General features: G+C 50.8%; 1 protein-coding gene across 2 annotated transcripts in view; it reads right to left on the bottom strand.

Moving 5' to 3' along the window:
- The window catches only part of ASB15 (ankyrin repeat and SOCS box containing 15), a 70,526-nt gene that overhangs the window by 53,477 nt on the left and 463 nt on the right, over nt 1–16,586 (bottom strand). The gene's annotated exons all lie outside the window — the stretch shown is intronic.

The following is a 16,586-nucleotide window of genomic DNA, read 5'->3' as shown; positions in this document are numbered from 1 at the left end:
CCAGTGCCCCCCCATAGAAGCCAGCGCCCCCCCATAGTAGCCAGTGCCCCCCCCCCATAGTAGCCAGTGCCCCCATAGTAGCCAGTGCCCCCAAAACAACAAACCAGTTACTCACCCGTCCGCCGGCCCCAGCAGCTCCTCTCCCGTCAGCGCGCTCATGTCATCCTCCGGCACATGCAGTGGGATACAGAGAGACTGCCTGTGCCGGAAGTGTCTTGCAGCCTCTATCATGAATGATAGAGGCTGCACGACACTCTGGGACACAGGCAGCGTCTCTGTACCCCGCTGCCTGTTCCCGGAGGATGACGGGAGCGCGCTGACCGGAGAGGAGCTGCTGGGGCCGGTGGACGGGTGAGTTCCGGGACCGCCCGCCCGCCCCTCCTATCGCCGCTTAGCTGAGCCGATCAGAAGCCCAGGAAGGTGCTGCTCATTGCACTTTCCTGGGCTTCTGATCGGCTCAGCTGAGAAGTGATAGAAGGGGCGGGCGGGCGGAGGTGTCGCTCACTATGCATATGCATAGTGACCGGCAATAGAGATGGCGGGCGGGACGGCTTCCTTGCGGTGCTTAGCACTGCTTGGGAGCCGTCTTCGCTTTATAGGACGCACTTAGTTTTATAAGTGCGTCTTATAAAGCAAAAAATACAGGTATGTCACAGAGGGCAGGGGCCCCCTAGGACGCAAGGGCCCCCGGGCAGCCGCCTACCATGCCCAATGGGTAAGACGGCCATGGATGCAGTACGTGTGAATGTCGCCTTATGATCACCTTAGATATAGGGTTCATTGTTTACTAGAACTGGAAAATCCCAAGGCAGCTACCACAGTTGCTACAGAACATTTTACTTACAGATGAGACTACAGACACCACAGCTTCCCATTGAACATGGTGAGTGGAATCTTTTTTCCTAGACAGTTTCTTAATAAATCTTCTTAAAGGGGTACTCTGGTCCTTTTTCTAGTGTTTTCTTAGTTAAAAGGGTTATCCAGCGCTACAAAAACATGGCCACTCCCCCTCTCTTGTCTTCAGATTGGGTGGGGTTTCAAACTCAGTTCCATTGAAGTAAATGGAGCTTAATTGCAAACCACACCTGAACTGGAGACAAGAGAGAGGGGAAAGTGGCCATGTTTTATATATATATACAGGGTTTTTTTTTTCAAGTAGCTCTACCCCCTATAGAATTCTATGGGGGGGGGAGAAAATGTTGTGCCCTGATTGGTGGAAATTCAAGCCTTCATGAGATCATAATTAGTGTTGATTGAACTGTTCAAGAAAATTAAGTTCGAGTTGAACGTCTCAATTTTCTCGAACTCGAACCAAACTTTTTACTGTTCTTTCGAGTTAGTGTTTGAGTGCCTTTCTGCAAGCCAATCAGTGCAGAGCACATAGAAGTGTCAGAAACGTCATTGCTGAGGTGTAGGGGTCTTATTGACTGCTAAAATCACATGACCATCTCATATATATATATATATATATAATCACTGTGATGTGTTCTGGATTCCATTTTCTGCTCATTCACTGTGCTGTACAGACTGCTCTCTGCCAGCTTGCATGCTGCTATTTAGCTTAGTTAGTTAGTTAGTGAGGTGTTTAGCAAGCGAGAATGGGAAAGCGAGAAGCGAGAATGGGGAAAGGGGGAAGGATGAGACAGAGCAGCTGAGACTAGAGGTTAGAAAAAGATATGTGCAGCCCAGAGAATGCAGACACCTCTATGAGCGGCTGCAGCTCGGGTCATGTTCCTGGGACAATGCCAGCCCAACCGTCAGAACGGGGGAGTGCCACTGATGCATGGGGAAGGACCCCAAAAAGGGTTGACAGGTAACAGATATAGAGATGGCGTGTAAGAAATCGTGTTGGAAGGGGCAAGGAAGGGAGACGACAGGGAGGGGCAAGGATGGGTAGGCAGGGAGAGGGGGTAGAGGGAAAAGGGGGAGGGACGTGGGGAAGGGAGAAAGGATGAGGGGGGGTGGATGGGGGAGGTAAAGGGTGGGGCAAACGGGGGACAGGGTGGGGGGAGGGAGGGTCACACTAACAGCTAATGTAGCAGATTCATGGGGAAGGGGAATAACTGTGTATACCCTTGCAGCAGTCCTAGCAGCTTAACGGCAAGAGGAGGGCACTGACAGAGGGTGCGTGCGCCTTCTTGAAACACTGCACGGTCAATGTGGGTGAGCAAGTGGACAGCTGGTCAGGTCCAGGTCAGAGAACAGAGTGACCGTGTAGCCGTGATGGCCAAAGGCAAGGGTAAGGAACTACGCAACTGCCGGTCTATGAGAGAACGGGTACACAGCCACCCTGCCCAGACCTGTCAACCCAGCAAAGATATGGCAATTACGTCACCATAGGAGAGTACCGGTAAGGCGTTTCCAGTGCCTGGTCCTCTAGGAAGTAAATGTGCACAACATTCAACATAAACCAAATACAACCAGACCCTAGAGAAACATCAAACCCACCCTCCTCCCCCCTAAAAACACAAACAAAAACAACCCCCCCACCCCCCAAACAGTAATACGAACAGTTCCAGTCACTGAAGAACGGGAGGAGATCCAGTGCAGCCTGCCTCGTCCTGGTCCTGGCACGGGCAGGTATGCGGTGCTTCAACACTGTGCAAGGTGGAGGAAAGGGGGAAAGAGGGGATCAGGGGAGGGGGAATACAGATGAGGGGAAGGAGTATGGAGGCACCCGGATGGCACAGCCGCTAGATTGGAAGGCACATTGTGGCAGTATCGCTCCGACCTCAGAACAGGCTGGGGTATATAGCCGGAAGAGTACAACAGTCTCACATAACTCACAGCGAAGTCCCAAGGTGTGGTGAAGGTGTTCAGGTGGAGAGAGCTTCATGTGCCAGATCCCTGCGGGATGCCGCCGGCTGCCGGGCTGGAGAGCGGGGGTCTCTTAGGCAAGGGGAACGAGAACCTCTTCGCAGCGGAGACCTAGATCTTCGCGTGACTGGGCGCGGGGAACGGGAAGCGGGAGGATCGGCAGGGTCCAGTCAGGTAATCTTAGTTTACCGTGGTCTAGCAGCTGAAGCGCATCGGGTAGATATGCAGGCGTGCGCAGGATGTAAGAAGTAGTTCCTGACCTGATAATCAGATGGAACGGGTAGCCCCATCTATAAGAGGCCACCGAGTCCCGGATAATGTCCAGAAGTGGTTTTAGCAGCTGACACATGGCCAAAGTGCGCCTGGATAGGTCGGGCAGGAGGGTTATTTCGGCTCCTTCATAGGTCAGGGGGCCCAGTTTCCAGGCACGCTGGAGCAGTGCTTCCTTCTGTTGAAAATAATGCACGCGGCAGAGGACGTCCCTAGGACGATTCTTGTCCTGCGAGCACGGGCCCGCCACTCTGTGCGTGCGATCAAGTTCTATATAGGTGCCCGCAGGGTCTCCCAAGTATTTGTTGAAAATGTACCTCACTAGACGGTCTGGGCCAATCTCCTCCGGGAGGCCCCTTATCTTTATGTTGTTACGTCGCCCCTGATTTTCTAAATCGTCGACATGCAGGATCAGGTCTCGCAGGACGGCCTCCTGTGCGTCCATGTGGGGGGTCAGTTCATTTACCGCTTGGTCCAGAGCGGCGTGTTGGGTCTCCAGGCCCGCTACAGCTGCAGCAACTGCTGTCTCTCCTCCATACGGGCCAGCTGTGTCGTGAGGTCGTCCCGAGTCGGAAGAGCGTGCAGGAGGGACCGGACTTCAGTCAGGAGCTGGGACGGAGTAAGAGAAGAACGGGGGTCCCGATCAGAGGGGGCCGGGGAGGTCAGATCAAGCTCACCAGGAGTCCACAGGATCTCCGGTAACGTCTGGCTCAGCTCAGGGAAGGCAGGAACCGTCTTCAGAGCAGAGCTCCTGGTCACAGGCGCGGCGGCCATCTTGCTGCGCTGCTGGGCCGTGGACGGATTGCGCCTCTCGGAACAGGAGAAAGCGGGCCAAAAATGCCTGTGGAGACGCCACAGGTGTCGAGGAGGTCTTCCGAGAGCCGGTGGGCATAACGGGGCAAGGATGGTGGAGGATATAGTCCTGATAGTGAGGAGCTGTTCCCGGAGACAAAAGCTAGCACGTCCTCACACAACCATGCTCCTGCTTAGTTACATCTATTTTTATATATATATATATATATATATATATATATATATATATATATATATATATACACACAAAAGAGAAAAAGTCCAGCACCGAAATGGCAACTCCCATAAAAATGTGTCTTGATTATTATTCTTCACATCAGGTACAGTGAATAAAAAAAGTTTACGCGTTTCAGCGCTTCTCGCGCCTTGTATACAGGAGTTCTCTCTGTTGCTAAATCTTTCTCAATGGCAAAAAGTGTATTTTTCACAGGGGTATTTCCCCCAAAAATCATTTTTTGAATTAATAAATAGCCTTTCCATCTTTCCAATATCAAAGCTGAGTGACCTCCATTATACTGACTTCTATACAAAATGCTAGGAAAGGTGGGTGACCACCATTATACTGACTACTATACAAGATGCTAGGAAAGCTGGGTGACCTCCATCATACTAACTACTAAACAAGATGCTGGGAAAGCTGGGTGACCACCAATATACTGACTTCTATACAAGATGCTGGGAAAGCTGAGTGACCTCCATTATACTGACTACTATACAAGATGCTGGAAAAGCTGGGTGACCTCCATTATACAAGATGCTGGGAAAGCTGAGTGACCTCCATTATACTGCCTACTGTACAAGTTCTGGGGAAAACTGGGTGACCTCCATTATACTGACTACTATACAAGATGCTGGGAAAGCTGAGTGACCTCCATTATACTGACTACTATACAACATGCTAGGAAAGCTGAGGGACCTCCATTATACTGACTACTATACATGCTAGGAAAGCTGAGTGACCTACAACTGGCATCACTGCTGCCTCAACTCTGCTACGTCACTACCTCTGCTATGTCACTACTGCCTCAACTCTGCTACGTTACTGCCCCCCTTAAACTCTATGTCACTACCGCCTCATCTCTGCTACAACACTACCTCAACTCTGCTATGTCACTACCTTACTACCTCAACTCTACTATGTCACTACCTTACTACCTCAACTCTGCTGTCACTACCTTACTACCTCAAGTCTGCTACGTCACGATCTTAACTCTGCTTCCTCAGTTATCCATTGAAAGATTCAAAGTATTTTACCTTCTTACTTTTTTTCCTGTCATTCTTAGAGCCAAATTTTCTTTACTAAATTGTTCCATGTATCCAGTTTATTCTTCTGGATTGTAATTCCAGCTTCTCCTTACCTGTATAGGTATAAAAATTAACCCGAACATCTCCCGTTGACTTTAATGGGGTTCGGGTTTGAGTCGAACCTCGAACTGAACACCACTACTGTTTGAGGTTCAACTAGAACTCGAACATTTTACTGTTCGATCATCACTAATCACAATTCATGACAGTTCTATTTGAACAGTGCTTGCTGTTTGCTGTGATTTATTAACATTGTGCCCATCTCTTTTTGGTGCAAATTACAGTCATCTTCCTCAGCTTTGTTATTGTGTGTTATGCTACATATATTCCTCCCTCAGTATATCAGATGTGCTTTTAGCAGCGTGGGCCTTCAGGGTGCTTCTTTCACTAACTTGTGAGTCAGTGGTAGTCACTGGAGGCTGTGCTGACTCTGCCCGACAGTTCCTATGCAGACAGCCTGCTCCACTAATGACAAAAGGAAACTACTCAGTGGAGAAGAGGACCACCCACCTCCCAGTTTGGCTTTTTAACTGGCTGGTTATCGCATAACAGGGGGCTGCTACACATTTATATATATATATATATATATATATATATATATATATATATATATATGTGTAGCAGCCCCCTGTTATGCGATCCCTATAGGTGATATCCACCATGTAGCATCACAAAAAGGTCTTTGTGGTCTGGAGCGGTAGCAGGCTAGTATTGTAAGGCTTAGAAGTGCCAGAATAAAAGGACTTCCCCACCCTGGTGTTACTAGACTTCTGCTGTTTGTTTTTTTACCTGGCTTACACAGAGACACACACACATTATATATACATATATATATATGTATATATATATGTATATATAATGTGTGTGTGTCTCTGTGTAAGCCAGGTAAAAAAACAAACAGCAGAAGTCTAGTAACACCAGGGTGGGGAAGTCCTTTTATTCTGGCACTTCTAAGCCTTACAATACTAGCCTGCTACCGCTCCAGACCACAAAGACCTTTTTGTGATGCTACATGGTGGATATCACCTATAGGGATCCTACCTGCACAGAGAGTCTTAACTAATATATGGATGCCCTATTTTGGTGCACAGGGGTTGGGACTTCCTACCGCAGTGCACTGATCTTGAGGCGGATTGGTGCACTGGGAGTAGTCCCACCCCCAGTGCGCCAAAACACCTAATTAGCTTAGTGAGTAAACTCAACAGAAACAACGCTGAGGATGGGTGTAAGGAACATTCTCAGTGCCCTGTGAGCAATAAGTGCCCTCAAGCGATATACCCTTTTTCCAACACCAGGATGAAGATGGTCAAGATATAGGTTTGGGTGTTAAGGCCCTATTCCATGGAACGATTATTGGTCGTATTGTTTATGTCGGCTGATCGTTGCGTCTTTTGTCTTTCAAACATGTTGAAAGACAAACAACTCATACAGCAGCTATCTGCTGCCGTCGCTCCATGTAATAGGAGCTGTATGCTATGGGCTGCCCGGACGATCTAGCGATCACCCACGCAGCACCCCTGCCGGACTCACCAGTTCGCTGCTTGCTCCTGTCAGTCGGCCAGTGGAATAGGGCCTTTAAGCATCCTCTTCTTTGGCTCTCCCGTCCAGCCGCTGATTCTTTAGGCTGCCGTCTCCTCCAGAATGACTGACAGCTGGTGGAGGCAAGGCCCTGAAGACACAGTGTCTGGATGGGAGAGCCGGAGAAGAGGATGCCGGATCACAGGTAAGTATGTACTGTAGGTAAGTATGCACACTAGGTAAGTATGTACTACTGTATGATCTAGAAACTGACAGCACAGATATATGTGTATCTGTGCTGTCAGTTTCTATGACTGCATGAATAATACATGAATCGTTCGTGCAGCCTGGCTACTCGACTTCTCGTGTCATGTAAAGGCACTACAAATGAGCACAGATATCGCTTATTTGTGGCAAGCTGTGGCAGCTTAAAGGGGTATTCACCCCAAAATTATTTTTGCATTAATACGCTGCCCCCCCCCCCCCCCCCCCCGTAGCTTTCCATCTTTCCAATATACAGTTATTATGTATTCTGCACAGTTCTGCTGTTATCCAGCTGCATTCACCTCCATGGATTGCAGAGAATCATCAGACCTCAGTCCACACCGACACGCTTCCTGCTCCTGGCCCCCACCCTCCGTGTCGGCATCACGTGTCCTCAGTCCCAGCACAGTGAAGTGACTGAGAACACTGATGCGGTGGCTGCTGTTAGAGAGGGAGACAGTGATCAGTGCAGCTGTGACTGCATCCCTCTCTAACAGCAGCCACCCGGTCACCCCCTGTGTCCAGAGCCTCCCGGCACCGTCCAGCACTCACCCGCAGCACACAGCCCCCCCTCCGCACTCCCCCGCGATCGCCGCCAGCAAGCTCCGCCCCCCGCAATCGCCGCCGGCAAGCTCCGCCCCCCGCAATCGCCGCCGCAAGCCCCGCCCCCCGCAATCGCCGCAGGCAAGCTCCGCCCCCGCAATCGCCGACGGCAAGCTCCGCCCCCGCAATCGCCGACGGCAAGCTCCGCCCCCGCAATCGCCCGCGACTGGCTCCGCCCACCCACAATCGCCGTCGGCAAGCTCCGCCCCTCGCAATCGCCCGCATCACCGCCAACTCAGCTCTGCTACGCCGGCGTCCCCGCCAACTCAGCTCTGCTACGCCGGCGTCCCCGCCAACTCAGCTCTGCTACGCCGGCGTCCCCGCCAACTCAGCTCTGCTACGCCGGCGTCCCCGCCAACTCAGCTCTGCTACGCCGGCGTCCCCGCCAACTCAGCTCTGCTACGCCGGCGTCCCCGCCAACTCAGCTCTGCTACGCCGGCGTCCCCGCCAACTCAGCTCTGCTACGCCGGCGTCCCCGCCAACTCAGCTCTGCAACGCCGGCGTCCCCGCCAACTCAGCTCTGCTACGCCGGCGTCCCCGCCAACTCAGCTCTGCTACGCCGTCCCCCCATCTCAGCTCTGCTCCGCCGTCCCCCCAACTCAGCTCTGCTCCGCCGTCACGCCAACTCAGCTCTGCTACGACGTCACAGCCAACGCAGCTCTGCTACACTCTCATCATCTCCTTCATTGTCTCAGCTCTACTACACCGTCCCCGCCAACTCAGCTCTGCTACACTGTCATCCCCAACTCAGCTCTGCTACGACGTCACCGCCAACTCAGCTCTGCTACGACGTCACCGCCAACTCAGCTCTGCTACACTCTCATCATCTCCTTCATTGTCTCAGCTCTGCTACACCGTCACTTCCACCTCAGCTCTGCTACACTGTCATCCCCAACTCAGCTCTACTACACCGTCACTTCCAACTCAGCTTTGCTACACCGTCTCCGCCAACTCAGCTCTGCTACACTCTCATCATCTCCTTCATTGTCTCAGCTCTGCTACTTCACCATCATCAGGTAGAAGCATTGCATGATGGGAAATGTAGTTTCCTATCTTGGATATAGACCATGTTTTAGAAAAAGTTGTAACTCAGGAACGGTAGCAGCTAGAAAGATGGGAGACGGCTCAAAATACTCAGGGGGACTTGGTGAGTACAGCCAGCTAGGTTTGGGAGCATTACATTTTTTTAGCTCTTGGGGGGAATACCCCTTTAAACGGATAATGTAAAAGGACCTTAAGTCATTCGTTATAGAAATTCAGACAGCACCAAGTAGGAGAGGACCAAACAGATTGGAGTCTGTATCCTGTATCCTTCATCTACAAGTTCCCAGCAGGCCCAACCTGCTCATGGTTGCTGCAGGTCTAACTTTGGAGGAAATGGAGACCCCTTATCAGTACTGGTCCAGGTAGGGGTGACAATCAGGAGAGCAATTTAGTTAAAAACCCAAAGGCTTAAAAGGGTTTTCCAGTTAGGTAAAATATATGTTAAATCATTCCCCCAGCGTTGCTGCTTCATTACAGTGACCCAAATATTCAAAGTTTCCCAACTCCTAGCATCATATTGTAGATGAAGCCATCCGGGGGAATGGGGGGGAAATACTCCACAGGGCTTTCCCACCCTTGCTGCCCATGAAACAAGGAATGTGGGAATAAGCCCCACAGTTTTTTGTGTCTTTAGCAGAAAGCAGCATGTTTAAAACTAAGGTAAGGAAACAAAAAAGGTGAAGATATGTATTGAATGAACGGTTAGTCTCCAGGAGGGGGGCTTTGCAGACCGTCCCAAGCTTCTGACACAGAGAATTAAAGGGGTACTCCAGCGTGGGGGCTATTTTGGGATCTGGCCAGAGAGGAGGTGGCTGAGAGAAAAGACGTCCACTCACCTCCCCGGTTCCAGCGACGGGTCCCGTATCACGGCGCTCCGATCCCCAGCGGCTTCCTGGTGTCTGACGCGGGCTTGAGTGACAGCCAGTCGCTCAGCCAGTCAGTGACAGAGGTGGAATCTGAGCAGACTTGAAACGGATTCCGCCTCTGTCACTGACTGGCTGAGCGGACATGAGACGACACCAGGGAGCATCCGGGAACTGGGGACCGGAGCGCCGTGATATGGGACCTGCCGCTGGATCCGGGGAGGTGAGTGGACGTCTTTTCTCTCAGCCACCTCCTCCCCGGCCAGATCCCAAAATAGCCCCCACGCTGGAGTACCCCTTTAGTATTGTCATTACATGGTTGCTCTATTCTTCCTTTCCTGATCATAGATATCAGTGCAGGTTTAGAATGATACATTAGTGTGCCCTCTAGTGGCTGCTAACATCTCTCCATGACAGAGAGAAGAGGTAAACAGCTGTGTGCAGGGATGGCAATGCTCATATGGATGGTATCATAATAGAGCCACTGTGTAGGAACACTGTAATTAGGCTGGGTTCACACTACGTATATTTGAGGCTGTATAGCAACCAAAACCAGGAGTGGATTGAAAACACAGAAAAGATCTGTTTACATAATGTTGTAATTGAGTGGATGGCCGTCATTTAATGCCAAATATTTGCTGTTATTTTAAAACAACGGCTGTTATATTGAAATAATGGCCGTTATTTACTGTTATATGGCGCCCATCCACTCAATTTCAACATTGTGTGAACAGAGCCTTTCTGTGTTTTCAATCCACTCCTGGTTTTGGTTGCTATGAGGACCTGACAAGAGGGCCAAATACTGCCTGAAATATACGTAGTGTGAACCCAGCCTAAGACTGTAACTTTTCTATTTCAGTAACTTAAAGGAGAAGTCCGGTGAAAAAGCACTTTATAAGCATTTCCCATAATAATTGTATTTTGGTAATTTGTATAACTTTTGGGGGGCAAAACAATACTTTAATAAAAATTTTCGCCGGATTTCTCCTTTAAAAGAACAATCCAGGCAAAACTGTTCACGTTATTTCTAATATTGGTCCTTCAGGGGAGCCACACATGACTTCAGGGCTGGGTTCACAAACAGTATTTTTGCCAGTATTTGAGCCTCATTTTGGTCAGTGTTTTTAGCCAAAATCAAGAGTGAGTCTAAAGCAGAAAAAAAAGCGCAAACCTTTTTATTATAGTTCATCTTAAAGGGAAACTAACAGCAGTTTGAAGCCTCTAACCAGCTATGTCCCCATAGCGCCTGGGGCTTTCTTACCTTAATCCTCAGTGCAGTTTTCTAGAAAACTACACTTTATTAGATATGCAATTGAGGCCGTTTTGTGCATTACCGCTGTTAGTGCACTGATCTGCCCTGGCCAGCTCGCCCCTCCTAAAGAACATTGGGATGGCACTTTGCAGTGACATCACTTATATGCTCATCAATGCAGAGTGCCAGATGCATGTCCAGAATCTTATACATAGTATAATGTATGTAGTAAGTCACTAGCTTGCAATACACTGATTTCATATATTATGCACGGTCTGCAATTATTGCTGGACTTTTTACATTATGATAGCAGTTTATCAGCCCTTCTACTTTTCTATTAATATTTCTATGTACATTTTTATAACTATTATGTAGAAGATTAGTAAAGTTAGATATGCCATTCTTTTGTGGATTTTGACTTAGTAATAAATGGAGTAAATAAAGTGTTTATTTTGGAATAGGGTTTTTTCAGAACTAAAAGTACTCTCATATGTGCACAACCTCACAGCTTCCTAAAGCGTGGGTGGCAGATTAGAACCATTACACTATTTTTAGGAGTAGATTAGACTTAATGCAAGTAAAAATATGATGGAGTAAAAATAAACTTATTGAATACCAGATGCTGACTGAAAAGCAAAATCATTTCATATTCTAGATTATCTATTTACAGCAGTCACTGGGCAAATAAACATTTAGTATGCATTGTTCATTATAAACTTATATGTAAAAATTTCATTGTCCAGACCTTTAGCCATAACTCGAGTTACAGCTACCAAACTACGGCACTGGGATTTCAGCTCATAGTCATAGTAAAGAAAAGAGAATCTGTCTTACAACCATGTGCAGTGTAACCCCTGTTTTACAGCCATGTGCAGTGTAACCACTATCTTACACCCATGCAAAGTATAGCCCTGGTCTTACAGCCATAAGCAGTGTAACCCCTGTCTTACATCCATGCATGTGTAGCCCTGGTCTTACAGCCATGTGCAGGGTAACCTCAGTCTTACAGAAATGCGGAGTGTAGCCACGGCCTTGAAGCGATGTGCAGTGTAGACCTGCCATCACAGCCATGCGCAGTATAGACCTGCCATCACAGCCATGCGCAGTATAGACCTGCCATTACAGCCATGCGCAGTGTAGACCTGCCATTACAGCCATGCGCAGTGTAGACCTGCCATTACAGCCATGCGCAGTGTAGCCCCAGCATTACAGCCATGCACAGTGTAGACCTGCCATTACAGCCATGCGCAGTGTAGACCTGCCATTACAGCCATGCACAGTGTAGACCTGCCATTACAGCCATGCGCAGTGTAGCCCCAGCATTACAGCCATGCGCAGTGTAGACCTGCCATTACAGCCATGCACAGTGTAGACCTGCCATTACAGCCATGCGCAGTGTAGACCTGCCATTACAGCCATGCGCAGTGTAGACCTGCCATTACAACCATTTGCAGTGTAGACCTGCCATTACAGCAATGTGCAGTGTAGACCTGCCATTACAGCCATTCGCAGTGTAGCCCAAGCATTACAGACATGCGCAGTGTAGACCTGCCATTACAGCCATGCACAGTGTAAACCTGCCATTACAGCCATGCGCAGTGTAGCCCCAGCATTATAGCCATGCGCAGTGTAGACCTGCCATTACAGCCATGCGCAGTGTAGACCTGCCATTACAGCCATGCGCAGTGTAGACCTGCCATTACAGCCATGCGCAGTGTAGACCTGCCATTACAGCCATGCGCAGTGTAGACCTGCCATTACAGCCATGCGCAGTGTAGACCTGCCATTACAGCCATGCACAGTGTAAACCTGCCATTACAGCCATGCGCAGTGTAGCCCCAGCATTACAGCCATGTGCAGTGTAGACCTGCCATTACAGCCATGTGCAGTGTAGCCCCAGCATTACAGCCATGCGCAGTGTAGACCTGCCATTACAGCCATGCGCAGTGTAGACCTGCCATTACAGCCATGCAGTGTAAACCTGCCATTACAGCCATGCGCAGTGTAGCCCCAGCATTACAGCCATGCACAGTGTAGACCTGCCATTACAGCCATGCGCAGTGTAGCCCCAGCATTACAGCCATGCGCAGTGTAGACCTGCCATTACAGCCATGCGCAGTGTAGACCTGCCATTACAGCCATGCGCAGTGTAGACCTGCCATTACAGCCATGCGCAGTGTAGCCTCAGCATTACAGCCATGCACAGTGTAGACCTGCCATTACAGCCATGCGCAGTGTAGACCTGCCATTACAGCCATGTGCAGTGTAGACCTGCCATTACAGCCATGCGCAGTGTAGCCCCAGCATTACAGCCATGCACAGTGTAGACCTGCCATTATAGCCATGCGCAGCCTGCCATTACAGCCATGCACAGTGTAGACCTGCCATTACAGCCATGTGCAGTGTAAACCTGCCATTACAGCCATGCGCAGTGTAGACCTGCCATTACAGCCATGCGCAGTGTAGCCCCAGCATTACAGCCATGCACAGTGTAGACCTCCCATTACAGCCATGCGCAGTGTAGACCTGCCATTACAGCCATGCGCAGTGTAAACCTGCCATTACAGCCATGCGCAGTGTAGCCCCAGCATTACAGCCATGTGCAGTGTAGACCTGCCATTACAGCCATGCGCAGTGTAGCCTCAGCATTACAGCCATGCACAGTGTAGACCTGCCATTACAGTCATGCGCAGTGTAGACCTGCCATTACAGCCATGCGCAGTGTAGACCTGCCATTACAGCCATGCGCAGTGTAGCCCCAGCATTACAGCCATGCACAGTGTAGACCTGCCATTATAGCCATGCGCAGCCTGCCATTACAGCCATGCACAGTGTAGACCTGCCATTACAGCCATGTGCAGTGTAAACCTGCCATTACAGCCATGCGCAGTGTAGACCTGCCATTACAGCCATGCGCAGTGTAGCCCCAGCATTACAGCCATGCACAGTGTAGACCTGCCATTACAGCCATGCGCAGTGTAGACCTGCCATTACAGCCATGCGCAGTGTAGACCTGCCATTACAGCCATGCGCAGTGTAGACCTGCAATTACAGCCATGCGCAGTGTAGACCTGCCATTACAGCCATGCGCAGTGTAGCCCCAGCATTACAGCCATGCGCAGTGTAGCCCCAGCATTACAGCCATGCACAGTGTAGACCTGCCATTACAGCCATGCGCAGTGTAGACCTGCCATTACAGCCATGCGCAGTGCAGACCTGCCATTACAGCCATGCGCAGTGTAGACCTGCCATTACAGCCATGCGCAGTGTAGACCTGCCATTACAGCCATGCGCAGTGTAGACCTGCCATTACAGCCATGCACAGTGTAGACCTGCCATTACAGCCATGCAGTGTAAACCTGCCATTACAGCCATGCGCAGTGTAGCCCCAGCATTACAGCCATGCGCAGTGTAGACCTGCCATTACAGCCATGCACAGTGTAAACCTGCCATTACAGCCATGCGCAGTGTAGACCTGCCATTACAGCCATGCGCAGTGTAGACCTGCCATTACAGCCATGCGCAGTGTAGACCTGCCATTACAGCCATGCGCAGTGTAGACCTGCCATTACAGCCATGCGCAGTGTAGACCTGCCATTACAGCCATGCGCAGTGTAGACCTGCCATTACAGCCATGCGCAGTGTAGCCCCAGCATTACAGCCATGCGCAGTGTAGACCTGCCATTACAGCCATGCGCAGTGTAGACCTGCCATTACAGCCATGCGCAGTGTAGACCTGCCATTACAGCCATGCGCAGTGTAGACCTGCCATTACAGCCATGCGCAGTGTAGACCTGCCATTACAGCCATGCGCAGTGTAGACCTGCCATTACAGCCATGCGCAGTGTAGACCTGCCATTACAGCCATGCGCAGTGTAGACCTGCCATTACAGCCATGCGCAGTGTAGACCTGCCATTACAGCCATGCGCAGTGTAGACCTGCCATTACAGCCATGCGCAGTGTAGACCTGCCATTACAGCCATGCGCAGTGTAGCCCCAGCATTACAGCCATGCGCAGTGTAGCCCCAGCATTACAGCCATGCGCAGTGTAGACCTGCCATTACAGCCATGCGCAGTGTAGCCCCAGCATTACAGCCATGCGCAGTGTAGACCTCCCATTACAGCCATGCGCAGTGTAGACCTGCCATTACAGCCATGCGCAGTGTAGACCTCCCATTACAGCCATGCGCAGTGTAGACCTGCCATTACAGCCATGCGCAGTGTAGCCCCAGCATTACAGCCATGCGCAGTGTAGCCCCAGCATTACAGCCATGCGCAGTGTAGCCCCAGCATTACAGCCATGCGCAGTGTAGACCTGCCATTACAGCCATGCGCAGTGTAGCCCCAGCATTACAGCCATGCACAGTGTAGACCTGCCATTACAGCCATGCGCAGTGTAGCCCCAGCATTACAGCCATGCGCAGTGTAGACCTGCCATTACAGCCATGCGCAGTGTAGCCCCAGCATTACAGCCATGCACAGTGTAGACCTGCCATTACAGCCATGCGCAGTGTAGCCCCAGCATTACAGCCATGCGCAGTGTAGACCTGCCATTACAGCCATGCGCAGTGTAGACCTGCCATTACAGCCATGCGCAGTGTAGACCTGCCATTACAGCCATGCGCAGTGTAGACCTGCCATTACAGCCATGCGCAGTGTAGACCTGCCATTACAGCCATGCAGTGTAGACCTGCCATTACAGCCATGCGCAGTGTGGCCCCAGCCATGCGCAGTGTAGACCTGCCATTACAGCCATGCGCAGTGTAGACCTGCCATTACAGCCATGCGCAGTGTAGACCTGCCATTACAGCCATGCGCAGTGTAGACCTGCCATTACAGCCATGCGCAGTGTAGACCTGCCATTACAGCCATGCGCAGTGTAGACCTGCCATTACAGCCATGCGCAGTGTAGACCTGCCATTACAGCCATGCGCAGTGTAGACCTGCCATTACAGCCATGCGCAGTGTAGACCTGCCATTACAGCCATGCGCAGTGTAGCCCCAGCATTACAGCCATGCGCAGTGTAGACCTGCCATTACAGCCATGCGCAGTGTAGACCTGCCATTACAGCCATGCACAGTGTAGACCTGCCATTACAGCCATGCGCAGTGTAGACCTGCCATTACAGCCATGCGCAGTGTAGACCTGCCATTACAGCCATGCGCAGTGTAGACCTGCCATTACAGCCATGCGCAGTGTAGACCTGCCATTACAGCCATGCGGTGTAGACCTCCCATTACAGCCATGCGCAGTGTAGACCTGCCATTACAGCCATGCGCAGTGTAGACCTGCCATTACAGCCATGCGCAGTGTAGCCCCAGCATTACAGCCATGCGCAGTGTAGCCCCAGCATTACAGCCATGCGCAGTGTAGACCTGCCATTACAGCCATGCGCAGTGTAGCCCCAGCATTACAGCCATGCGCAGTGTAGACCTCCCATTACAGCCATGCGCAGTGTAGACCTGCCATTACAGCCATGCGCAGTGTAGACCTCCCATTACAGCCATGCGCAGTGTAGACCTGCCATTACAGCCATGCGCAGTGTAGCCCCAGCATTACAGCCATGCGCAGTGTAGACCTGCCATTACAGCCATGCGCAGTGTAGACCTGCCATTACAGCCATGCGCAGTGTAGACCTGCCATTACAGCCATGCGCAGTGTAGACCTGCCATTACAGCCATGCGCAGTGTAGACCTGCCATTACAGCCATGCGCAGTGTAGACCTGCCATTACAGCCATGCAGTGTAGACCTGCCATTACAGCCATGCGCAGTGTGGCCCCAGCCATGCGCAGTGTAGACCTGCCATTACAGCCATGCGCAGCTGCCACAAAAAT

This window comes from Dendropsophus ebraccatus, chromosome 1 (genome assembly GCF_027789765.1).
Source record: "Dendropsophus ebraccatus isolate aDenEbr1 chromosome 1, aDenEbr1.pat, whole genome shotgun sequence".
Classification (NCBI taxonomy): domain Eukaryota; kingdom Metazoa; phylum Chordata; class Amphibia; order Anura; family Hylidae; genus Dendropsophus; species Dendropsophus ebraccatus.
This window is presented reverse-complemented; position numbering and strand designations above follow the sequence as displayed.